The sequence below is a fragment of the Lagenorhynchus albirostris genome, chromosome 18, assembly GCF_949774975.1.
Source record: "Lagenorhynchus albirostris chromosome 18, mLagAlb1.1, whole genome shotgun sequence".
NCBI lineage: Eukaryota > Metazoa > Chordata > Mammalia > Artiodactyla > Delphinidae > Lagenorhynchus > Lagenorhynchus albirostris.
Window position 1 is genome coordinate 18,104,986 of NC_083112.1, and position 26,559 is coordinate 18,131,544.

The following is a 26,559-nucleotide window of genomic DNA, read 5'->3' on the forward strand; positions in this document are numbered from 1 at the left end:
AACCACAGTAGTTTATCAGGGCTATGACTTAGAAAATTTAGTCTGGAAAGTCCTTTGATAGATTGAGCAAAGTGGAAATGAAGTACAAAATTACACAGAAGGACAGCTAACATAACAGAGTACAGGTTACGTAGCAGGCTTTGTGCTGGGCACTATATATATGCTATATAATTTGGCTCGTGCAGCTACCCGTTGAGACTTGTGATATTATTTTCCTAAGAGGGATGTTGAGATTTAAACCCAGATCTATGTGATTCCAAAGCCTGTGTTTTTTCTACTACATTATTGCAGGATATACATCAAATATTGAGAAGAAAGAACATCCAGAGCTAAATGTTCTGTTTAAACCAGTAGTTGCTGCTCAGAAAATAAAGATGCAGACCCAAAGTCAGTTGTTTATACGTTCTTCATGCAAGAGCATTGTATTAAAGGAGAGAGTGTAAGTTTTCTCTTATTTCTGATGGGAAAATGTAAGCATACACACATGCACACATACACGCCCTCATACTGATGTTGGAGATAGAAATTTTATAAAAGTTGCCATTGATGACTGAAATTAGTGACAGATGTGAACTAAAATTATGGCAAAGCAGAAAAAAAATCTAGCAGGCATGGGTTTTCATGATGCTGTCAAAAGCAAAAAACCTTTCAAAGCTTCCCTTCGTGACACTTTAAAGCTCTTCTAAGCTTTGCACAACCTTTTTGTATTGGCCTTTAAGATACTAGTTTAGATAAGGTGGTTTCCTCCTGTGGAAGGTTAGGGCTGATAGAGATTTCAGTGGTGCTAGAGTTCCCCTCATCTAAGCCACGCCTTCACATTTATACTGGTTTTCCCTAATGATGAAATATTTTTATTTGGTTCAGTACTAATTTTTAAAAAGTCTGCCACTTGAACTAATTGGGGTAGGGAGATATTCATATTTTAATTTGATTCATTTTTATATGATTCTGATGGAAATTCAATTTATAATTCTATGTACATGATAATAAGGAAAACATTGAAATTTCTATAAAGATTTTTTAAATTAATTTTTAAGCTTTTCTTTTTGTCAGAAGCTGTGTTGATCAGTGACTTTGGTGAAGGCTGAGAAAGCTGAAGAAAATTTGCAGATGATACACAACTTCTAAGGTAAGCTAATATAATAACTCAGTCAAGATTATAAGTACCCTTGACAGACTTATAGACTACAGTTAACACACTAAAATAAAATTTACAGGAGTAATTATTATATCCTGATTTAAATTTTACAAAGCAATTGTAGGAGTATTAAATAGACTTCCATTTCTGGTAGTATGATAGACAAGACATCCACCAAATATGTAAAATACTAGATTCAGTATTTTAAAAATCCTTTAAAATGAATGGATGAACCTATAAGAAAATAAGGGAAACTTTCTGGGGCTAGAAACCAAGCAAGTATATTCTGTGAGGTAAACGAGTGCTGAAATCACTGAATACTTTGAGGGCATCCATCAGTTTCTTTTGGCATAGAAACTTGTGCATGGAGAAGAATGGAGACGGAGGAAAATTCCCTGCGTTCTGCAAAGTGAAGGGGGCCTATCAGAGACCATCCTGGAGAGTCATACAGCTCTGGGTGGAGTTAAAAATCTCCCTGAATAATTCCTGCTTACATTCACTTGGATTTGATGCCTTATTTTATACTATTTTCATGATCCTTAAACTCTACAAATTGAGAGTTTTAATTTAAAATAGACTTGGGTCTGTAACACTCTTCAGTACCTGCCAGAAACAATCACAAATCCTCCATGGAAGGAATTATCAACCTAGTTATCAAATAATCATAGTTAAAATTCTAACAAATAAACTCATTTTTTAAAAAAAAAACCACAAAACATACAAGGGGAAAAAATCAAAACACTATGAGCAAGAGTCAGCAGAAATCACAACTGAAACAGATCTACAGATATTTCAGCTATTAGAAATATCCAATACATAAGATAAATATATTTAATAAATAAAAGAGGGATTCTAACCAAATGTAAAATAGATAGCTAGTGGGAAGCAGCCACATAGCACAGGGAGATCAGCTCGGTGCTTTTTTTTTTTTTAAATAAATTTATTCATTTATTTATTGGCTGCATTGGGTCTCCGTTGCTGTGCGCGGGCTTTCCCTAGTTGCAGTGAGTGGGGGCTACTCTTTGTTGCAGTGTGCAGGCTTCTCATTGCAGTGACTTCTCTCGTTGTGGAGCACGGGCTCTAGGCGTGCAGGCTTCAGTGGTTGTGGCACACAGGCTTAGTTGCTCTGCGGCATGTGGGATCCTCCTGGACCAGAGCTCAAACCCATGTACCCTGCATTGGCAGGCGGATTCTTAATCACTGTGCCACCAGGGAAGTCCCCAGCTTGGTGCTTTGTGGCCACCTAGAGGAGTGGGATAGAGAGGGTGGGAGGGAGACACAAGAGGGAGGAGATATGGGGATATATGTATATGTATAGCTGATTCACTTTGTTATACAGCCTAAACTAACACACCATTGTAAAGCAATTATACTCCAATAAAGATGTTTAAAAAAAGAGGGATTCTAAAACATAAATAAAGAGTAATAGACTATAAAAATGACAAGGCACATTAAAATAAGAATGAATTAGAATATCAGAAATGAAAAATCCCATAATAGAACTTAAAAATTAAATAATATGTTAAACCAGCATATAAGGCACAGTTAAAAAGAGTAAGAAACTATAGTTGACCCTTGAACAACACAGGTTTGAACTGCACGGGTCCACTTATGTGTGAATTTTTTTCAGTAAATACGTACTTGAGTACTACATGATCTGCAATTGGTTGAATCCACAGATGTGGTTACCGCAGTTATGGAAAGCTGATTGTAAAGTTAAACATAGATTTTTGACTGTTGGTGGTTGGTACCCCTAAACCTCAAGTTGTTCAAGGGTCAACTGTGCATGGAAGGCCATACACAGAGAAAAAAAATATAGGAAAAATAAAAGAGATGGCGAGATGATTTAATCAGAGTAGCAGGATACAATTTATGAAGAAAGTTAGTACTAAAGTAGAACACTTCAGAGTAACCTAAGATGAGCTTCTCTAGAGAGAAAGCATCATCCCCTTTGTACGGGCAGGAATAAAAAAACAAAACCAGAACTAATTTGTTTTTAATGGGTTCCCCAACTCATCACTTAAAAGTCAGCACTTCCTCTTTGTCTTACTTTTTTTTTTTTTGCGGTACGCGGGCCTCTCACTGTTGTGGCCTCTCCCATTGCAGAGCACAGGCTCCGGACGCACAGGCTCAGCGGCCCTGGCTCACGGGCCCAGCCGCTCCGCGCCATGTGGGATCTTCCCGGACCGGGGCATGAACCCGTGTCGCCTGCATCGGCAGGCGGACTCCCAACCACTGCGCCACCAGGGAAGCCCTTACTTTTTTATTCAAGACAAAGAATATAGTAGAACAGGAATGTGATTCATAATTTTAAAAAATCAATTGGAGATTTATTCACAAATATTTGCTGAGGATAAAGCAGTGAACAAAACACAAAAGTTCCCTTCCTTCACATTAGCTTATGTTCTAGTGTCATTAAAGTTGTCAGTTACGGACTAAAAATCAGGACAACAGCAAACTTATTCCTTTCCTTTTCACTCATAACTTTCCTCAACGTGGGGTTATAATGGAAACTCAGGGGTATGCAGAGTTCACCATAGTCATAGAATACAACAGTGTAGAGTGTATACATTATATATATCAGAGCCTACATTTTAAAAAAAATGCCTATTTCTTGTGTCAAAAAAATTAAAAATGCCTGTTTATAGAGAAACGTAGCTGCTGCTTTTAAAAAAAAAGAAACATTTTTTTCCACTTATGAATGCTATGGTTGAAAACTTGATTTTTTTCTTTTTAAACATTTGTTGAGTGACTAATTATTGAAACCCTTAAGGATGAATTGGATGCTACAACAGCTGCTCTTTTGGGATTAGGTGATGTTCTTCAGGGAATTCATGCCTGAATCTACTGTATACAATTTTTAGGTGCTTTATTCAACCAGTGCCAGTGGCATTTCATCTTTTAACCTTGGCACTCCAGTTATACTTTCTCTTGCACTTGGGAGGGTAGCCACATTTGCCACAGATTGACTTATGTCGGTGGTAGGCCTTAGAGCCACAATAGCGGCACAGCATGTGTGTCTTATTGCTATGCTTTGCAAATGACGACATTCCCTTCCTCATCTCGCTTCTGATCATTACAGAAAAGAATAAAAGAAGAAAAAGTAATCAATCCTAACACCCAAAGAAAATTACTTCTAAAATTTCATTGTACTTCCTTCTAATTTTATCTATGTAAAATTATATGTGTGTATGGACACACAAATAGTTGTGTGTATATATATAATTTAAAAGTGAATTTGAGGGACTTCCCTGGTGGTCCAGTGGGTAGGACTCCACCCTCCCACTGCAGGGGACACGGGTTCGAGCCCTGGTCCAGGAAGATCCCACATGCCATGGAGCAACTAAGCCCATGTGCCACAACTACTGAGGCTGCTCTCTAGAGCCCACGTGCCACAATTACTGAACCCACATGCCACAGCTACTGAAGCCCTCACGCCTAAAGCCCGTGCTCCGCAACAAGAGAAGCCACCGCAATGAGAAGCCTGCACACCGCCAGAAGAGTAGCCCCCACTCAGCACAACTAGAGAAAGCCCGTGTGCAGCAACGAAGACCCAATGCAGCCAAAAAAATTAATTAATTAAAAAAAAAAAGAACGAGCACAGCCAAAATAAATTAAAAAAACAAAAAAAAACCAAGGGGGTAATCAGCTGTGTCAGATGAGTGAATCAAAGGGATGGATAGTGTTTCAAAGCAACACTAATAAACTGCTCACATTTAAAAAATAAATAAAATAAAAGTGAATTTGAAATGCTCATATTTATTCTATTTTTTATTTTTATTTAACATATTTTTCCTATATGAATATATGACACTTTAAAATATTATTTTGACACCTCTATTAAATTTATTATAAGATGGTAGCATAGCATAATTTATTCAGCCATTTCTTTTTGTAAACATTCCAGGCTTTCCTATTATAAATAACATTACGATAACATCGTTGACTATCTGGCCATATCTCTGATTATTTTCTCAGGATAGCTTTCTGTTAGTAGAAATAGGCTGTTAAAGAGCATGAATATTCTGATAAATTGTTTTCTAGATATATTCTTAGTGATTTTATTCTACACAGCAGCATATGAGATTTTGTCTCACCACATTCTTGCCAATGATAGTTTATATTTTAAAAAATCTTTCTTCTATTTCTTAGGAAGATTGGTTCTGTTTCTTATAACAGTTATGCTTCTTTTACTAAGGTGAAAACTTTTCATCTGTATTTTTGATTTTGTATTGAGATGGAGAAATTGTCGGTCTTTTTGATTTTGTATTGAGATGGAGAAATTGTCAGGCTCCGGACGCACAGGCCCAGCGGCCATGGCCCACGGGCCCAGCCGCTCCGCAGCACGTGGGATCCTCCCGGACCGGGGCACGAACCCGTGTCCCCTGCATCGGCAGGCGGACTCCCAACCACTGCGCCACCAGGGAAGCCCCTTAAATTGCTTTTTAAAGAGGTGTGTTGTGTCCATTGGAAGGGCCTGTTTTGTTAAGGTTCAGGATTAGTTACGTACACAGATTTGGAAGTAGAACCTGGGACAGAAATAATGGAAAGAAAAAAGTGAAAGGTACAGGGAAAACCTGGCAGGAGGGGAATGGGAACCCTCGAGAGATGTTAGATGAGACTTTCCAAGTGAAATGCTGTATATTGTGTAATGTGACTCTCACTGTGACCCCACAAATAAAAACGTATGGAAATTAGGAAATCCTTGGTGTACCTGGATTTCTTGCAGAAGCCAGTGAAGGGGCTGAATGCTAAATGTTGGTTGATATGCGACTAAAACATTTGGCCAAGTGTTTAGGGAGCAGCTACCATTTGGGTTACTTCTTCCCTCTAGGAGATATCTCTGTGTCTCACTGTTCTCTTCACTCTTTCCTTTACCACTGACTTCTTTTCCCACTAGGATCTTTTAGTTTTACCTCTCCCCAGGCTTCTTCCTCTGACAGTAAATATATGTGCCTAAGCAACAAACAACCCTCCCTGCCCACCACTCCATCTCAGAAACTTTTTCCTGTATGCTTCTGTCTTAACCATGATTTTCTTTTCTCCCTTTTTCCTAGTTCTCTTTCTTTCCCCTTTCCTACTGTTTCCCCTTTCTTTTTTCATGCCAGTCTTCAAGATTTTCCTAAAACATTTTCCCTTGCCGGGAGTATCTTCCCCCCTTTTCTATCTCCCTATTCAGATCCTAGTACTTTTCCAAAGTGCATCTGAATTCCCATTTCTTCCATTAGTTCTTTATCTTTTCTCTCCTCACTAGGTAATCTCTATATTGTACCTTATAATACTTGGTCCCTTGGTTATTTTTTCTTCCCTTTACATTTTCTCCAGTCTTTATATTCTGGTGTAATTGTTTCATATACGTAAATAAGTTTTTTTCCCCAAAAGTTGTAAGCTCCCTGAAGGCAAGTCCTTTGTGAAAGACTTATTTTTAATTCCTTAGACAACGCCGTACTACAGTAGGCTTGTAGAAACACCAATAAAGAGTTGTTACATGTAATTGAGTGATAGTGGAGAATTAGGCTATAATGTGTAGTTAATTTGAAAATCAGTTATATTTGAAAATTTTCAGAGTTATTGATAACACTGCATGGAAAACAGTGACAACTTTTGTATATGATTATCAGTGATGAAAGGCCAAAATCTTTATTTAAAGTAAAAAAAAGTTTATTACTATTAGATGACCACATTACAGCTTCTTTCAAAGGAGAACTGGCATCATAATTTTAAATCCTAATTTATACTTGTATTATCAGTGAATAAGTTAAAAATAGATTATAAGATAGAAGGGGCGGGGGAGCAGCAGCTACTGTAATATCTACATGTAGAGAAGTGGTTAACAAAATTGGTACACCAATATTAAGCAACACTATGCAGCTCTTTAAAAAGAATGAAGTTTTGGGGCTTTCCTGGTGGCGCAGTGGTTGAGAGTCCGCCTGCCGATTCAGGGGACACGGGTTCGTGTCCCGGTCCGGGAGGATCCCACATGCCGCGGAGCGGCTGGGCCTGTGAGCCATGGCCACTGAGCCTGTGCGTCCGGAGCCTGTGCTCTGCAACAGGAGAGGCCACAACGGTGAGAGGCCCAAAGAATGAAGTTTATCTATCAAATCTGGCATGTAAAGAAATCTAGGATCTACTATTAAGAAAAACAAATAACTTATAAAACAGTATGTGTGGTATGATCCCATGTTTTAAAAGTTGTGTGTATACTCTAACAACATGTATGTCTGTCTGTTTGCCTGGAAACAAATGTCAGGAAGAATAAAACTAAACTATTATTAGTAGTTAACCCTGGGGAGTGTAATTAGAGAAGAGGAAGGGAGGGGATTTTCAAACAATAGAGAAGCATATAAAATTAAAAGTTCGTTGTTTTTTTTTTTTTACAGTGAGTATTTATTTTGAAATCAAAAGGCTAAAAGATATATATATAAATTTTTTTTTTTTTTTTGCGGTACGCGGGCCTCTCACTATTGTGGCCTCTCCCTCCCGTTGCGGAGCACAGGCTCTGGACACGCAGGCTTAGCGGCCATGGCTCACGGGCCCAGCCGCTCCGTGGCATGTGGGATCCTCCCAGACCAGGGCACGAACCCGTGTCCCCTGCATCTGCAGGCGGACTCTCAACCACTGCGCCACCAGGGAAGCCCTAAAAGATATATTTTTAAAGAATTAATATAGCAAGAAAAGTACACTAGTTCATATTTTATTTGTAAAACGAGATACCATTCTGTGTTTGCATTTATTAAAGGTATTTTTCTGTGGTCAGTAGTTATTAATAGATTATAATCATTTCTCCTATTCTAGATCATGTTTTATAAGTCTTCAGAGTTATGGTAAAATGTGTTTTATAAAGATAATGAAATCCAGCTGTAGTTACTGAACTAATTCCATAGAGATTTTTCCATTCAGTGAATATGTTTTATTATAATTCTATGCGTTGTTTGCTGTCAATGTCTTTGAGTCTGAAAATTAAATATCTTGTCAAAAAGTACTTTCCATTATCAACAGTCTTCAAACTGTAGAAAGAGATACTTTGGGACTAGTTTCCCGTGACATTTTATTTTATTATTATTTTTTTGTGAATGAAAACATATTATTTAAAGTCCTACAATGAGATGAAGGATGTTGGTTGAGTTTGACTTTCCTTTCATTAAAGACTTCAGAAAAGGCTATTCGCTATTTGAAATTCTAGCCCCCAAGATCTCATGTAATAGCAAGTGTGCTAGAATCCAGGTGAGATGCTGGCAGACAGAGCTCTCTCATGGCCATCTCCTAGGGTAGAGGAGATTCCTTACTGTAAGTCACTACTGATAAGTTGTTTGCGTGACTGCTGGGGGAGAGATTTACAGAGTTCTGTGAGAGTCTATTCTCATCTTGCTCGGTTTGGTCAGGAGCGGGAGACCATGTGTTTTTGCTGATCGAGTCGAACCTGGAACCCCCAGGGTCTTTTAAGTTGTTTTCATCTGATTGTTGGTTCTTTTGGGGAGAGGCAAACGGGTTGAAGTTTCTTCTACCCTGTGATGTGGCTGTGTGTTGAACTCTGTTTCAAAAGATGACAGCTGCTGTGTTACTCCTAAAAGTCCACCCACCTCCACACTGAGAATGACCCAGATGACATCTACATAGTAGAGTCCTGTAGCAGTGCACATCTGTCACTGTCCCTGATACATTCCTGCTCTGCTGGGGTTGCACATCTGGACGCTGACATCTGCAATCACTTGGGGCTCTAGCGATCTCACCATTACCATGTTCACATGTCCAAATTGGTCTTCCCTGACATATTTAAGACAAACCCCTGGAGGCCAGGCCTCTGCCCCAGAATTTTGGATCCGCCATGTTTTTATAAATTGAGTATCAGGAGGTATCAACTTCCCTTCTCCTATGGTGACATCTTCAACAAAGGACATAGAGGGCACACTGATGTTTGGGCTCTCAAAGTCATAATAGGCGCCAATTGCTGCTTGTAGGTTCCAGTTGGTCATGTCCAGGAAGAGGGCGCAGACGGCCGGGTTGAGCTGGAAGCTGAGCAACCGCTGGAGCTCAGAGATGAGCACGTCCTTGTCGGTGGTGCCCAGGCAGCTGAACTTCTGCATCAGCTCGGGGTCCAGGTTCATGTCCATGCCCTCCATGACTGGGGCCGGACACTCGCTTCCCCTCCTCCTCACAACTGAGCCGACGCCGGGCCGGGGCCAGGGAGGGGGCCCGTTGCTAGCTGGCGCTGCGACCCCGCTCCTCGGAGGTAGGCCCCGGGCCTCTCACCAACCATAGAGATAAACTCACTCAGCCGCTCACTCACTCTCGCACCCCACCCCACCCCCGCGCCCCCCTAGTGCCGCCGCCAACGCCTCCTCTCGCTTCTCCCTCCCAGGACATTTTAAACTGAATAATTTATAACTCAAGGTCTTCTGTCCCTTTATTCAACCTAATTCTCTCTTTGTCCTTTCTGTGTTCTTTTTAGATCCTGTTTTCCTTCCTGGTTCTAAAGCACCAGCTTACAAATTGTACTTTTAAAGAGTTATAACAGAAATAATATGATTTTCCAACATAAAATTTTTTGTATAGCTCTGATTTCAATAATTTGTAGCAAAGTGAAAGTTTGTAAAAACTCAGAAAATTGGAAGATGACATACTTTATAAAAAGAGAACGAACATGTGTCAGTTCTTGATAGGATGAGAGTTGTTCTTTCATTAAAAGCTATGTTGTGTTCTTAATTGATTCAAGGAAGAACTTTTCATACAGGTATCAACTGTGGAAAAAAACAGAAAATAGATCCATCAAAGAAGGGCAGGGAAATAAGAGAGTCATTACCATCTGACTATGGTTATAGCACTAAGCCCATTTTTGTTGGTTATGATGATATTGTATTGATATATTTTATCTGAGGATTCCATGACTTCTTTCTTACCTCATTCTTTGTTTTTCCTTGAATTGGGAAGTTGGAGGAATACCATAGCATGTATTTCACCTGGTTATTGTTTGTGCTGCAATTGTAAGTGGAATTGTAACTATTGAGCTTAGAATTTGATGTATGCAAGTTATAGCCTTTAGCTTTTCTTCTTACTACATTTATATGATTTTTTAAAATTATTATTTATTTTGGTACCCCTTCATTTCTTTTTTTTTTAAATTAACTTATTATTTATTTATTCATTTTTGTCTCTGTTGGGTCTTCATTGCTGTGCAGGCTTTCTCTAGTTGCAGCGAGCGGGAGCTACTCTTCATTTGCGGTGCGCAGGCTTCTCATTGTGGTGGCTTCTCTTGTTGTGGTTCCGGAGCACGGGCTCTAGGTGCTCGGGCTTCAGTAGTTGTGGCTCACAGGCTCTAGAGCGCAGGCTCAGTAGTTGTGGTGCACAGGCTTAGTTGCTCAGCAGCATGTGGGATCTTCCCGACCAGGGATTGAACCCGTGTTTCCTGCATTGGCAGGAGGATTCTTTTTATTTCCTTTTTATTTATTTATTTATTTAATTTATTTTGTTTTTGGCTGTGTTGAGTCTTCGTTGCTGTGCTCAGGCTTTCTCTAGTTGTGGCGAGTGGGGGCTACTCTTCATTGTGGTGTGCAGGCTTCTCACTGCAGTGGCTTCTCTTGTTGCAGAACACGGGCTCTAGGTGCGCGGGCTTCAGTAGTTGTGGCTCTTGGGCTCTAGAGCACAGGCTCAGTGGTTGTGGCACATGGGTTTAGTTGTTCCGTGACATGTGGGATCTTCCCAACCAGGGATTGAACCCATGTCCCCTGCATTGGCAGGCGGATTCTTAACCACTCTGCCACCAGGGAAGTCCCTATATGATTTTTGATAACATCAATTTTCACTCTGCTCAAATGCACATTCTATTACTCCACTCTCATTCTCTTCAGATGATCTTGAGTTCTTCTTTTCTGAGAAAATGGAAGCAATCATGTGCTTTCTAACTTTATTTCTCTTTACCTGGACAGTTTATTTTACTCATACTTTCTCTTCCTTTTTCATTTTAGAAAGATATATATCATTCTTCTTGGGGGTTAAACTTTCCACTTATGTTCTTGATCCCATATTCCGTTGTGGGCTTAAGACTCTTGCCTCACTAATTATCCTCTTATCTTGCATCTTTCTGATATCTGTTCTACCCAATCTACTGAGAGTTTAAAAAAAAAAAGCAAGCAAGCAAGCAACAAAAATACCTTTCATTAGTCCTTCAAGCTCTCCTTCTGTTCCTTATCAAAACACTTGGAAACAAGTAATATATGCTCATGCCTCCGTTACCTCATCCCTAACCTCTTACAATCCTAATTTTGCCCTGGAATATTTGTTGTGTGTCAGGGACTACTACTCCAACCTCTCATCCAGTGTTCAAGGCAAGTCAGTTGAGCCATGCTACCTGGATCAGAACGAATATTACCAGTTTCCCAGAAGGACTGGCTTGGAGTCCTCTGCCTGCTTTATGCTTTGCTGTAGTACCGTATGCTCTGGTGATCCCAGCCTGGCTTTGGCCTATCAGCCTGTGTCTTTAGGATTTTAGGGGAATATGAATTCTTAAAGGTCCTTTTCCTTGTCCTAAGTGGTTCTCTGAATATCCCTATTTCCCCTGATACCTTTGGTTTGTAAGAATTGAAAGAGGGCCTTAGAAATTAGATTACAGGTTTAGGCAGGATGCTCATCACTGCTCTACAGTATTCCATATTGTTGCACACTTCATATTCTTGATGCTCTCCTTTTTGTTCATAGTGATAGTATACTTTTCTGGTTCTCCTGTCCTTCTCTAACTACTGTTTCTTTAGTCAGTTTTTTCTATCACAACTTATAGACGTTCCTTAAAGGTTTGTTCTTGGCTTTCTTTTTGGTCTCTCATATTGCACTGGCAGAATGAGTGACCCCCCAATATATCTCTGGCTCTGTTTTCTCTCCAAGTTCTATGCTATGTGTTCAACTGCCTCTGTAGGCATCTATATCCAGAAGTCTTGCTGGCACCTCAAACTTGTTACATATCAAGCAACTGGTTATTTTGCAAAAATTTGTTTTTCCTTCGTTGGTCCTTATTTATTTTGAAAATATTACCCATCTACTCTTTCACACAGGCATGGAAACTCATCATATTGTCTCTTCTCTCAATTACCATCTACATTTATTCAGTTGCCAAACCTATTGTCTCTGATAGGTAGACTGCCTAGTTACTTTCATTGCCATCCTAGACTAGTGCAATTGCCTTTAATTTCATCTCCTCCTGTCTCTCTGCCTTCTTGATTCTTCTTACACACTGCCACATTCATATTCATGAAAGAGAGTTTGATTACATCATGGCTCCCTTTTGCCCACAAATTAACAGTTAAACTCATTAACCTAGTATTAAAGCTCTTCATAATCTGATCCCAACCTGTTTTTTTCAGTTTTTTTTAGTGTCATTCACATAGCATTTGCTTCTGATAAGCTAAATTATTGCTTGTTATTTATATCTTGTACTTCCTAATACTGTGTTCTTATCTCCATGTGACCAAATCATACCCATCATTCAAAACTGAGTTCAGTGCACCTTTTCTATGAAACCTTCTGTGATTCCTCAAGGTATGTTTTTTTTGGCTCTTCTGAATTTTTCGGTATTTCATTAGTCTTTTCATTTGTAATTCATAACTTTTTGCCTTACACTCTAGTTATTTTTAGTACATGTCTTATATCCCCTAATAAAATATGAATTTCTTATTTTACTCTGTACCCCCAAAGAGCAGATTCCCTCAGATGGTTGGATGAATGAATCCTATACATTGAAGTGATAAGAAAGTTGTAACAGAGCCTTGCCATTGTCAAGTGTTCAGGGCCATTGCATTTAGTTGTATGGCTTGTCCACTGCCCAAAGCCTCCTGGCCAGGGAAGTGAGTGGGGCCTGAAATCCAGCTCACATCCCCACTTCTGTCACATCAAACTATGTGCCAGGCTGGTGCAGGGCTGCATCTGCCTGTGAAAAGGGTACTTGTTCTTTGTATGAAGGTGCTATCTGCTGGTTAATCTATGCGCCTGCTTGACTGCACCTGTCCCTTTTTCTGACTTTTACCAAAGTACCATATAAGCTAGTAGCAACCCTGAAAGTATGGACAGTATTAATTGAAGTTCATTATGAAAACTACTTTGTGTCACATAGAAAATACCCTCAAAATGTTTGTTAGAATGAAAGATGTGGATTAATCGAGTGTAAAATAAAGCATTGTTATAGAGCATCTCCTTGATAATTCGCTATTAATCTCAAATTCACAAATATTCTGGAATCCCTGCACCACTTCTGGAACCTCTGAGACTTCTTGTAATTTTCTTATTTAGATCAAATGGTTAAGAGTCCCGTTTCCCTTGCCCCCACCCCAACTCTGTCTTTTGCTTAGAGTAAATTAGACTAAACTCCAGGGTTTCTGTACTCCTATCCTATGCTTTTTAAAAATGCTGCATTCAGGGAATTCCCTGACGGTCCAGTGGTCAGGACTCTGTGATTTCACTGCCGAGGGCCCGGCTTCAGTCCCTGCTCAGGGAACTAAGATCCCACAGGCCTCGTGGTGTGGCCAAAAAAAAAAAAAAAAAGGCTGCACTCAAAATTCTTTTAACGGAATTCTTTTGGTCTAGTTGATATATAAGACAAATTTAGAAGTCCTTAAACACATAGTTAATGACTTGTTGGTGTGTGGGTTATGAGTATTTCTGGAGCACCTACTATAGCACTTGGCATCTACTAAGTGTTTCGTAAATGAGGTTGACTACAAACTGCTTGTGACTCCTCCAGTGGATCTGCCCCATTCAGGAGTAGTGATAGAGCAACTGCAAGTTGGATGATGTACTTTTAATATATGCTAGAGTTTTTTTTTGTTGTTGTTTGTTTTTTATGAGTGGAGCAGTGTCTAACATTTAACAGTTAACTGAGTCAGGCATGTATGTATATTATTTCACTTGATGCTCACAACTAGTCCTGGAGTATATACTGTTATCTCCAATTTAAAGATATGTTACTTACGTACAATCTGTTTTCATTCAAATCTGGGTCTGCCTAATTTCAAAGATTTTATGGACTGTGAAACTAGGCACTTGATATGAGAAGAGTGTTCAGAATAGTTTATCACATAAAGGCCTTCAGAGACTATATATCTATATTTATTTATTACTAAATAGATATATGTAGAGATATATTTTATCTTGGCATTAGGGAAACAAGGCAGTCATTCCTTGGACTGGCATAGTAGATGTTACTGCTGAGGGCCAAATATTGCAGCTGCCACTGCAGTGCAGTACCAGTAGGGGGCCAGAGTAGTGCTAGAAAGTGAGAAAAAGATTGATGGTCTCAGCTTTGAGAGATTGCTCTGACATTTTGGAAATACAGCCAATAGGCAGGGGTGTCACCTAAATTTTGTAATTCAAGCTTCCTCCTTCCTAAAAAAAGCAGAAGGTGGAGATGGAAGCAGAGTTAGTATAAGAGAGAAAACAGACTAATGAAGAATCTTTGTTATCTTGCTGAAGTTAAGAACTTTTAAAGATTTCCAAATTTGGCCAAGGATTAGCAATTAATGGACAATTGGAAATGTGTTTTCATTCTATCAATTAACCCCAATTTCAGTGCAACTTGGACACCTCTAAAGCATTTGTCCTCTGGCATTTCTTCTGTATTCTGCTTTTATGAAAGCAATTTGAGTATCTTTAAGCAAGTTCCAGGGCCACGATGTTAATTCTGTCTGAAATGGGAATTATGAGAAGAACTAGAGATATCTATGGTACATGGATAGCATGACAAACTCCTAAGATAATAAATAGATTCTTTGCTTTGGGTCTCCCTTTTTGGCATAAGACTATTGAAGAAAAGTCAAATGTTATTCCTGGGCTACCTGAAGTTGTAGCTGTGGTATTTTGTACCTATACTGTAATCTTTAGGAAGAGAGAAAAATAGAGAAACAAAAGCATAGATGAGAAGCGAGGAGAAAAAAACAGTGAATGGAAGCAACCTAAGTGTCCGTCGACAGATGAATGGCTAAAGAAGATGTGGCACATATATACAATGGAATATTACTCAGCCATAAAAAGAAACAAAATTGAGTTATTTGTAGTGAGGTGGATGGACCTAGAGTCTGTCATACAGAGTGAAGTAAGTCAGAAAGAGAAAAACAAATACCGTATGCTAACACATATATATGGAATCTAAAAAAAAAAAAAAGTGGTTCTCGTGAACCTAGGGGCAGGACAGGAATAAAGAACAGACATAGAGAATGGACTTGAGGACATGGGGAGGGGAAGGGTAAGCTGGGACGAAGTAAGAGTGTAACATTGACATATATACACTACCAGATGTAAAATAGATAGCTAGTGGAAAGCAGCTGCATGGCACAGGGAGATCAGCTTGGTGCTTTGCGACTACCTAGAGGGGTGGGATAAGGAGGGTGGGAGGGAGACGAAAGAGGGAGAGGATATGGGGATATACATATGCATATAGCTGAGTCACTTTGTTATACAGCAGAAACTAAAACAACACTGTAAACCAATTATACTCCAATAAAGATGTTTAAAAAACAAAACAAAACAGCGAGAGTAAGAGGTAAATACCACTTAAAAAAAAAAATCTGTAGTTACCCAAATTAGCAAAATTACAACAATAGGTTCACAGTACTTGTTAGCATACTCAACATATACATATATTTTACAGTGGTAAAAGAGTCATTTCTGCTTTTAACACTTGTTTTGAAAACACAAATTTGTTCCAATATGATTGACATATTAGGAAACATTTGAGCATAATGCAGATTTCTCATTTGCTTTTGTACAGTTTTACGAATGCAGAAAACCACCCAGCTGAACCAAGCCTTGGAGAAATGCACAAAACATAAACCATGGAGAAATGCACAAAACATAGACATGCACACACCTCAAGCATGTACCAGCTGTCTCTGTGTACCACATGTTATATGAGTCACATTCATCCATGTTTGGTGTTACAACTCTCCAGCTGATTTCAGATAATCCTATTTCCACTATTTTGAAATAATTTACAAGCTATAAGTCTCCTAACATACACCGCCATAAGCAAAATGTCAGGTCTTTTTCAAGGAAAAGTACCATATTTATTGTGGTATTTATGTATTTTTTTAAACCACTTAACATGTGTAAAAGTGTGCTACTATTTTTATTAGGTTCCTACTTTAAGAGAAAAAATATGTCACTGATGAAATTTTTGAGTATTGAGCTCCAACCCGGTTTTCCCCAGAATTCCTGTGGTTCTTATTGCATGATTGCACAGCATGGAGATTTTTAGGAACACTTACCTCATTTTGTAGCAAAACTGACTGTACATGTTAATTTTAGAACATTTGGAAAACACAAGAATGTATGAATGTAACCACTGGTGTTCCAACTAATGTTAACCTTTGGTATTGTTTCCATGTCCAAACAGAAGGAAATATTTATGTAAAAAATAGAACAAAAATTGGGGGCTCATATTCTTTACTAAGTTTAGCATCTTGGAATTTTTAAACTTGATATTATGCAATAAATATATCCCCATTTCTTTAAATGTTCTTAAACAACTTGACCGTGTTATTCTGTATTAATGAATGAACCCTGCTCAATATTCAGTAGGCATGCTGAATGGCCTGCAACTATGCTGGTTGTTTGGACATCTGCTTTGGTTGGCCAATGCCCATGCCACATGGACCCCAATGATTATAATCAATCACATACTTTGGACTTTAGTTTTGGGGTTTTTTTGCTATAAGTAGTGCAATAAATATCCCTGTATATTCTTCCTTGCATACTTATTCTTAGAATAAATTTGTAGACATTGAATTACTAAATAAAAAGGAATATGAATATTTTAAGCCTTTTGCAACTTATTGTTAATATCCCTACAGGAAAAAGTTATGTTAATTTACACTCTGTGTTAAAGTACTAGAGTTCTTGTTTTATTTTACCCTCACCAACCTTAGAAGTATAATCAAAGCAAACACAAAAACAAACTTTATTATCTATTTAGGTAACTACAGTGTTATTGATCAGGAGAGAAGAATGTGGGGGAAATAGAGGCTGACCCCTTTCTATAGGGAGTTAAATATTGAAGTGGACCATGGGAAGTGGAGTGATGGATAGAACTGATAAATAGGAATTTATTTAAGTAATAAATGAGTGTACTAGGCTAAGAGGTCTTTAAGAAAAAGCACGCAAGGTAAGGGTAAAAGGAGGCTATAAAATTTCTGCCTTCTTGCAATAAAAAATGCTGAATGAAAAAAAAAATGCTGAATGACCCAATGATATGAGTAAAGTAGAAAAAAAAGGCGGGGTGAGGGGGAGAAAGTCTATTTAAGACCTTCCAGACATCACTTCCAGTTGCCAGATTTTAAGCCACCCTCCTCATGATAATGATATTGTAAATAAGCAAAGTCACAGGTTAATGAAATGAATCATAATCATTCAAGTGGAGCAACATGTGATTTTGCAGAGCTCCACCTGGGTAGAATTTGAGTCAAAGGATTCTGAGTAAGAGATAATGAGCTCATATGGAAAAGGATAACTAAAAAGGCATATACAGAACCTGAGAGCCTAAGAACTTCCTAAGCATTATGCCTGCGTATTTGTCTCTCCAGTGTGATCACAGCCATGAGCTAAATTAGTTTGAGCAAAAGTAGGGAGGCACAAAGTGTGAGAAAGATATGATTAGAATCTAGGAGAAGCCTGAAAACCCAAGCATCTTTTTCTACTTCTGCCTTGTGGGGCAGTCAACCCCGGAATACAGAGCAATCTAATAGGATGCAGCCTGGGTGTAAGGGGAAGTTCTCCCATTTTTTGGAAGAAGAGACCAAGAAGGAAGCATTTTAACCTGGGGGCTTGAGTAATGGGCAGACCAAGGAAGCTGGTTAGAGACAAAAATCACAACAGATTCAACAGTTTTTGGCTTTGATGAGTAGAAGACAAAAGGCAAAGTGATTAAAAGCCAAATGATAATCCAAGACCGTTGTATTGTCAAAGAAATTCAAGCCTGAGAAATAAAGTTCTGTCATCCCTTGGCAACTCCCAGACCCCTAAATCTGGCCCCCAGACAGGTAGACTGGCTTCAGCAGGAAAGCCGTCAATCATGAACCATCCACAATGACCCGCTCAAATGTGACGTTGGAGGACAATTGATAGGGAGGATTCTCCCAGGGATTAGAGAGATTAGAACCAGGGGCAACCAGTTTGGTAGCTAAGGAACTCATCCCCAGGCAGGGAAGCTTGCTCTTCCTGTCCAGCAAAATATCATACATATTATAGATTAATGTTTCCTCACTTACCCTTTTTCATGTGGGAGTATTTATTCCTGGTCCTGTGTTCCTTTTGCCTTGTTTATTAGATGTCCTGGGTGGGTGGGGGAGTAAATTTATAATTGAGCCATAGAATGCTAGACCATAAGGAGCTACTTCAAATTTGATTAAAAAGCATAAAACCAACAGAGATCTTGGAGCTGGATGCAGTAAGTAAACACTTTTGAGCAAGGGTAAGTGCACTGTTCCTCACATTTGGAAAACTTCTCTCTGGAGAAATGGCCCAGATCTGGGAGAAAGTAAATACAAGGTGAGCCTGCACCATTGTGCTGAACAAGAAAGCAATGAAAGTTCAAGGATTATTGAAACTGTATCAGAAGGATGTAGGAGCTATCTTGAAAGGACTCCCGCTGGCCTAATTTGTGGAAGTTTGAGCAATTGTTTTAGATACCTCTTATATACCATTGCAGATCCTCTAGGACTCACTTGTCTCATTTCACCTCTATGCAAACCCTCATGCAGGCATAACCTAATAGCTTCATCTCCTGTCATTCTGCAAGCCCTTTGCTACGTGTCGCAGGGCTTCCATGTGGCCACTGCTCTGGGGTCCACTCAGTGCCCAGACCCACACATGTGCAACCGGGAAGAATAGAGGAGTTAAACTCAAGTGTAGGGGAGTTAGTTCCCTTTGGGGAAAGACTTTGATCAATCCAAGATGAGAACCAGTAGATAAATTCTTCCTCTTCCTTTCCCACCCTCCCACCCCCGAACCCTAGGGGTGATCCTGAAATGCAGTTCATATAGCTTCTAAGAGTTTCAGTCTGATAGATTTAACAGGTGGCCAGCTTGATGATGCATTGTCATATTGGCTGACATATTCCTTCTTTGTTTTATTCCCCTATTTCCTCATTCCTGCTCATTGTGATTGGATTTCTTATTAAAATAATATTACATGAGGCTTTTGCTTCAGACCCTGCTTTTGGGGGGCAACCCAGGCTACAAGGACAGCACCAAAAAGAATAATGCCTGTAATTGATTGAAACATTGAATTTATAAAAATTTGTGAACCTATAGTGATATTCAAGAGAAGAGAAAGACTTCCCCCACCAAAAAAACGTATCTCTCTTTGCCACCATTGGAAGTGAATATTACTAGCTTCCTACTCTCAAAATTGGTAATTAAATAAAGAGAATTAAACAATTAGAAGTATAGTTGAGGAGAAGCTCTTCTCTGCAAAACAGTGCCAGCCAATATACATAGAAAGAATAGAATTTTTAAAATTACCGGTTTGCAGCCCTGGTGAAGTAATTGATTTAGGGAAGGATCACCAATGAATACTAAAATCATTGGAGGAAGCACTGAGAGAGAATTGCATATTTGCAGGTTGAAAAAAGTATCAGTCTATACCCTACTAGCTAGTCAAAAAGGGAAATGTCTTTTCAATAAAGAAATGTAAAAAAAAAAAAAAAAGAAATGTGCTATTATTACCCTAACTCAGTCATCAAACATAGATCACTAATAGTGGGACAATGAGACTGTTGCCTCTTGGTGTGATTCATTATGAACTTATCTTGTAAAAAATGTTTATGTTTTATTGTGCTTTCAGAGCTAACTTCCTTTTTATAGGAAATACAGGGGATAGAAGAACAAGTTAAATGGCACCACAAAACACATTCTCAAAAGTTTCTGTAACAGAATTGTCTTAGTCTTTTGAAAAGTCCAGAATCAGTTTTTAAAAAGGAAGAGGAGGGAGGGCTTAACAAATTAAAACATTATTCTTAAATAGATCTGGTCTGAAAAAACTATCTTACCCAGAGATCAAATAAATATCAGCATTTTCTCATAGCTTTTTTATGGTTTAATGTTTCATTCCTGATAGTGATATTTTTGTCTTTTTTTCTTTGTCAGTCTTGTAAGATGTTGAGCAATTTTATTGATCTTTTCAAATAATCAGGTTCTGTTTCATTGATTTTTTCATTGTTTTTCTGTTTCTAACTTTATTGATTTCTGCTCTTTATTATTTTCTTGGTTCTGCTTGCTTTGGGCTTAACGCCTCTAGTTTCTTCAGGTGGAAGCTGAGGTCATTAGCTTGAGGCATGCTTTCTTTTCTAATATAAGTGCTTAATGTTAAACACATCTCTCTAAATACTTCTTTACCTGCATCCCACAGATTTTGTTGTTAGGTTTTCCTTTTCATTCAGTTAAAAGTAATTTCTTTTCTTTTCCTTTTTAATTTTTGGCCATGCTGCATGGATTGCAGGATCTTAGTTCCCTGACCAGGGATCGAACTTGGGTCTATGGCAATGAAAGTGCCCAGTCCTAACCACTGGACTGCCAGAGAATTCCCCCAAATAATTTCTAATTTCTGCTTTTATTTCTTCTTTGACCAATAGATTATTTAGTAGTGTGCTATTTAGTTTCCAAATGTTTGGGAATTTGTCATATCTTTTATTATTGATTTCTAAGTTAATGTGATCAGAGAACATATTTTCTATGTTTGTATGTTTGATATATATCAGATCAAATTGGTTTTAGTGCTGTTCAAGTCTTTTATAGACTTACTGATTTTCTACTTTTTCTATGAATTATTGAAAGAAGAGTATTTATATCTTGGACTATAGTAGTAGATTTGTATTTTTCTTCTTTCATTTCTCTCAGTTTAGTTTTCATTAAATTTAGAAAATTTTTGGTCATTATTTCTTCAAACATTGTTTTCTGTTTCCCCTTTTCTCTGCTCTCCTTTTAGGACTCAAACAATGCATACATTAGGCTGCTTGAAGTTTTCCCATAGTTAGGAATGCTCTGTTAATTTTTTTTTTTTTTTGGTCTTTTTTTTCCCTCAGTGTTTTTTTTTTTTTTTTTTTTTTTGCGGTACGCGGACCTCTCACTGTTGTGGCCTCTCCTGTTGCGGAGCACAGGCTCTGGACGCGCAGGCCCAGCGGCCATGGCCCACGGGCCCAGCCACTCCGCGGCATGTGGGATCCTCCCATACCAGGGCACGAACCCATGTCCCCTGCATCGGCAGGCAGACTCCCAACCACTGCGCCACCAGGGAAGCCCTCAGTGTTTCATTTTGATAACTTCTGTTTTGTCTTCAAGTTTACTAATTATTTCTTCTGCAGTGTCTAATCTGTTCATCCTATTTGGTGTAATTTTTATCTCAGAAATTGTAGTTTTAATATTAAGAAATTTGATTTGTGTCTTTTTAATATATTCCAGGGCTCTCCTTAACAATACTTATGCTTTTTTATACTTTCTTAAACTTATGGAGTATATTTGTAATAGCTGTTTTAATGTCTTTTTGTACTAATGCTGTTAGTTGTGTCATTTCTGAGCTATTTTCTATTAAGTTTTTCTCCTTATTATGCATGTGTTTTCCTGCTTTTGGCATGCCTGGTACTTTTTGACTGGATGCTAAACATGTGGATTCTATGTTGTAGTGTGCTAGATTTCTAAAAATTTTTAATTCTTCTCTAGGATACACTTAAGTTATTTGGAAACAATTTGATCCTTTCAAGCTCACTTGTAACCTCTATTGGGGGGGACCAGAACAACCTTTAGGACTAATTTGGTCCTGCTACTGAGGCAATATTTTTCTGAGTACTCAACCCAATCTCCCATTTATTATGAGATTTCTTTATTCTGACTGTTGGGAACATGACCTATTTATTCTCAGCCTGTGTGTATAGTGGGAATTCTTCAGCCTGCTTCTTTCCAGTGGTTCTTTCCTTGGCCTTGGAGAGTTTTCTCATGGACGTGCACTGATCAGTTCTCAGTGAAGATTTGAGGGGAACTTTTTGCAGATCTCTGGTGCTCTCTTTGCAGCTCTCCCTCTCTGGTATTTTGCCCTGTGAATTTTAGCCACATTGGCCTTCTTGAATTATCAACTCTGTCTTTTGAACTCAGGGAGACTGCCATGCTCTGCTTGGGTTCCCCTTCCTGCTCTGCAAACTGGGACAATTGTGAAGCTTACCTTTGTTTGTTTCCTTTCTCTTAGGGATTACTGGGCTGAGCTGCCTGGTGTCCAGTGTCTGAAAACCATTGTTTTATTAATTCTGTCCAGTTTTTTAATTATGTAAGATAGAAGAGTAAATCTAGTCCCTGTTACTCCATCATAGTCTGAAACAGAAGTCCCTATAATTGTACTTTTAATTCTCTGTCCAAATAATTTTTGAAAGAATGTTCTTTTTTAATTTTCACGTATTAATAGGGTATTTTTAAAGAACAGTTTGCTTATCTTCTGAAAAATTTAAAAATAACTTCTAGTTTTATTGTGTTGTATTTACAGAATGAAGTTTGCACTATTTCTCCTTTGAAAATTTACTGATGTCTTTGTGGCCTAATATAAGGTCACTTTTTCTGATTTCTTTGTATGCATCTTAAAAAATGGTATTTAGTAGGAATCAAATGTAAACATACATTCATATGCAGACAATCTGTTTAATTATGTATTAGATGCCTTGTCTTTATTTTGTGCCTTAGACTCCATCACAGATTGATATAAAGTCTAATTTTAAAGTGACTTTTAAAAAATCAGCCTTATAGTTATTCTAAGTTCTACCCTTACAAATTCCGAACTTCTTCAGTTATACCAGAACTCTTTGAGTATAATCTTAAGAAGATAGTAGGCTCTTAATACCCTTTAGGGTTTTGGGATAATTTCCATTTATTGTTTCTTTAAAAATAGGAAATAAGATTACAGATTTACAGAACTACTAATTTGAAGTAACAAACAGCAGACTAATCTGTAGGCTTCTTTTATTTATTTATTTATTTATTTATTCATTTATTTTTGGCTGTGTTGGGTCTTCGTTGCTGCACACAGGCTTTCTCTACTTGCAGTGAGCAGGGGCTGCTCTTCGTTGTGGTGCGCAGGCTTCTTACTGTGGTGGCTTCTCTTGTTGCGGAGCATGGGCTCTAGGTGCATGGGCTTCAGTAGTTGCAGCATGCAGGCTCAGTAGTTGTGACTCATGGGCTCTAGAGCACAGGCTCAGTAGTTGTGGTGCACGGGCTTAGTTGCTCCGTGGCATGTGGGATCTTCCTGGACCAAGGATCGAACCCGTGTCCCCTGCATTGGCAGGTGGATTCTCAACCACTGCACCACCAGGGAAGCCCTAGTCTTCTTGATGCCTAATTTTTAGGTGTTAAAATTTCCTTGTAACATATTTAAATTTCTAAACTGTACTTTAAATAAGCCAGATAAAGAAATATATTTTAAAATAAGTATATATGTTAAGAAATATATATTTAATATATATGATATATAGATTAAGTAATAAAGCCAAGATTTATTCACTTATTTTTCATAAGGATAAACAACTAAGTACAAATAATTACCTTTCAATTTATTTAAGTTCATATTCTTAGAGATATTTTAGTTCTGCAGAGAGTAAGATTAAAGTAATAATAGGTCTAACAACTATTTCTGTCAGCTCTATAATTGGGAGATCTGTTAGAAGAGCACAAGACTTTTGAGTGGAAACATAGTGGGAGACAGAGAACCTAAAAGTCTTTGGCACTAAAGAACTGGAACAGAGGACTTCCCTGGTGGCTCAGTGGTTAAGAATCCACCTGCCGATGCAGGGGACACGGGTTCGATCTTTGGTCCGCGAAGATCCCACGTGCCGCGGAGCAACTAAGCCCGTGCACCGCAACTACTGAGCCTGCGCTCTAGAGCCCATTGAGCCACAACTACTGAGCCCGCGTGCCACAACCACTGAAGCCGCACGCCTAGAGCTGGTGCAGCAGGAGAAGCTACGGCAATGAGAAGCCCACGCACCGCAGCGAAGAGTACCCCCTGCTCGCCGCAACTAGAGAAAGCCCGCGCACAGCAACAAAGACCCAACACCAAAAATAAGTTAATTAATTAATTAATTAAAAAAAGAAAACCCCAAAGCAGGCTCTGACTAGCATCCTCACAGAGCTAGCATGTATTCCAAGCTTACCTTTTAACTCCAAAGAATCTAATAAAGGCCATCTAAGCCTGTCACTAGCCATCCCACTCAGTCTTCTACCTAATTCCTCATCCTCAAACCTTGCAGAAAGATCCATAATTTTAAGAAATTTTACTCTACAATTATACATGTATATTAATGAAAAAATGTTTTTTGAAACCTTTAGCTTTTAAAATTCTCATTGAAGAGGTATTACGTATCCTGACAAATAGTGCTTTTGTGTGATGGGGTGGGGAGGGAGGGGGAGACATTCTACACCAAATAGTTACATTTGGTTTGCACATAAATGGTGTAAGCTGCTCCATTTAATAGTTTTGGTGTTAATATTTCTCTATGTTCTTTATAATTTCCTTTTTATAACTAAATTGATTCTAAGTTTCAAAATATACCGTATTTTTTAATAAATTAAGTTTTCACAAAATTACACTGAAATTAAATTATGAATACTCATTCTAACACCTCCCTTGCTTTTTAGACTCTTCTGATCCGTAGTCAGAGGCGTTATCCATTGTGCCAACGCCCCCGCCCCCCCCACCTCCCTTGCTTTTTAAAATCTCAAGATTAAATTAATAATACTGTGTATTTACTTGCTACACTTTCTTATTATGATTGGGAATAGCATCTTCCCTGGGAATCTAACATATTAGCAAATGAATCTGTTATTATCACTATCAACATGCCTTTGTTATTTAAATTTTTAAACAAGATGGTCAGGCCAATTTAATTTGTTGACAAAACCATGCATGAACAAGTATAGGACTTAAAAGGAAAAAATGTGATGAGAAAAAAATTTTGTTTATACCTAGACTCTTTTGTTTTCCTTTGGCCAAGAATTAAATTTGCCTCAACTTAATTGCTTTACACACATTCTTGTGACATTGCATGATTGGGAAGGAGGAAGAAAAAGAGGGAGCTGTGACTGTGTGGTATGTATCTAAAAGAGTGCATTAGAGGAGGAGAGGAGAACGCATAAGCAAGCTGGTTTGACCAGAAACAGAACTGCCTGTGACAGATTAAGAGACAAGCAAGGCTTGGAATCTGAGAGCAAGCAAAGAGAGTGGAAATTTACAGCTGCCCTGTGTGAGTGTTCAGTGATCATTTTCTGCTAACTTTTTCCGGTGGTAACTTACTCTTCAAAGAGGGAGACAGAAAGTCAAGACAGGATTGTGGAAACTCTTCTCTGCCACGCTTTGGTAATAGGAGGCACCCTCTATTAAATGGAAGATAAAGGCTACTTCATCTAAAGTGCTTTGAGCCCCAGAGAGAGCTGTCTTCAGCACCTCACCACGTGTCTACTTTTCGTTGCTTAGGCGAGCCTGGGCTTTTCTGTAACATTTGGTGAGTATCAACCAGGTTACCTATAATGGTTCACAGAGATGGAATTAATATGATAACCTTTAGTTTAGCTGAGGTTTTACAGTTATTGCTTATATTTTCATTTTAAACTGTGCTGTTACCTTGTTTCTTTGTGCATGATAAACTGCTGTTACTAGGAGAGGTTTTAAAAAACAACTACAAAACAATACTTCTCTGTTGCCTAAGGCACTTGAATCATTACCAACTATTCCGTGTCCGTGGAATATCTTATTTTGGAAATGGGTTTTTATTTACAAAGAGTTTCCAAAAATAAAATAGTGGCAGGATACCATTTTTCATGTTTCTCTTTCAACTGAATAAAAATTCAAAAGTTACCTCGTTCCGTCTATTTTCAGTAAATTTAAAATAATCATTGTGATGTTTGATATTATCAATTACAGCATTCCCTCATAATTCAATTAGAAATGTTAATGATGCCATTAAATAAAGGGATATGTAATTTGAATGTTGAATGCTTCTGTTAGATCCAATAAGTGACACATGATTTTTTTCAAAGTTCTGGAGTGAAAATAAAAATTAGACAATTTACATATCAAACTTACCATTTGATACAAAATGAATGCACATTTCAAATTAAGGAATAAGGCAGTTATTTTGTTCTTATAGCTGGCACCAAACTCTTATATAATATTGTTGTTCTGCTGAAGAACTATTTTAACCAGATATATATATATATGTAAACAATAGAGAAGAGAAAAAAGAAAAAACTCTTAAAATATATATTCACATTCCAATAAAAACTTCATTTGTACAATCTTAACTTGGGAGATTGTATGCTAATTTTATATGTTTTTTTAAAGGCATCGATGGAAGGCATGTAATCATTCTTCTGTGTAAGAAGGAAGTATATATTGTTAGCTGCAGAAGTGAGTCATTGCTT

The 26,559-nt window shown here is 38.2% G+C and overlaps 1 protein-coding gene and 2 pseudogenes across 6 annotated transcripts in view; 1 reads left to right on the plus strand and 2 right to left on the minus strand.

Annotated features, from left to right (window-relative positions):
* The window catches only part of CAB39L (calcium binding protein 39 like), a 100,481-nt gene that overhangs the window by 13,938 nt on the left and 59,984 nt on the right, over positions 1–26,559 (plus strand). Inside the window, exons 2-3 of one of the 6 annotated variants that reach the window (XM_060129603.1) lie at positions 292–439; positions 1,054–1,129. The gene's annotated coding sequence lies outside the window, so the exon portion shown is untranslated. Of the gene's footprint in view, positions 1–291; positions 440–1,053; positions 1,130–25,361; positions 25,383–25,416; positions 25,641–26,559 lie in introns of those variants that run through there. The other 5 variants (XM_060129604.1, XM_060129607.1, XM_060129606.1 and 2 more) reach the window with 5 other exon arrangements.
* LOC132509007 (large ribosomal subunit protein eL37-like) lies at positions 3,872–4,200 on the minus strand (annotated as a pseudogene).
* On the minus strand, positions 8,411–9,258 carry LOC132508806 (protein ILRUN-like; annotated as a pseudogene).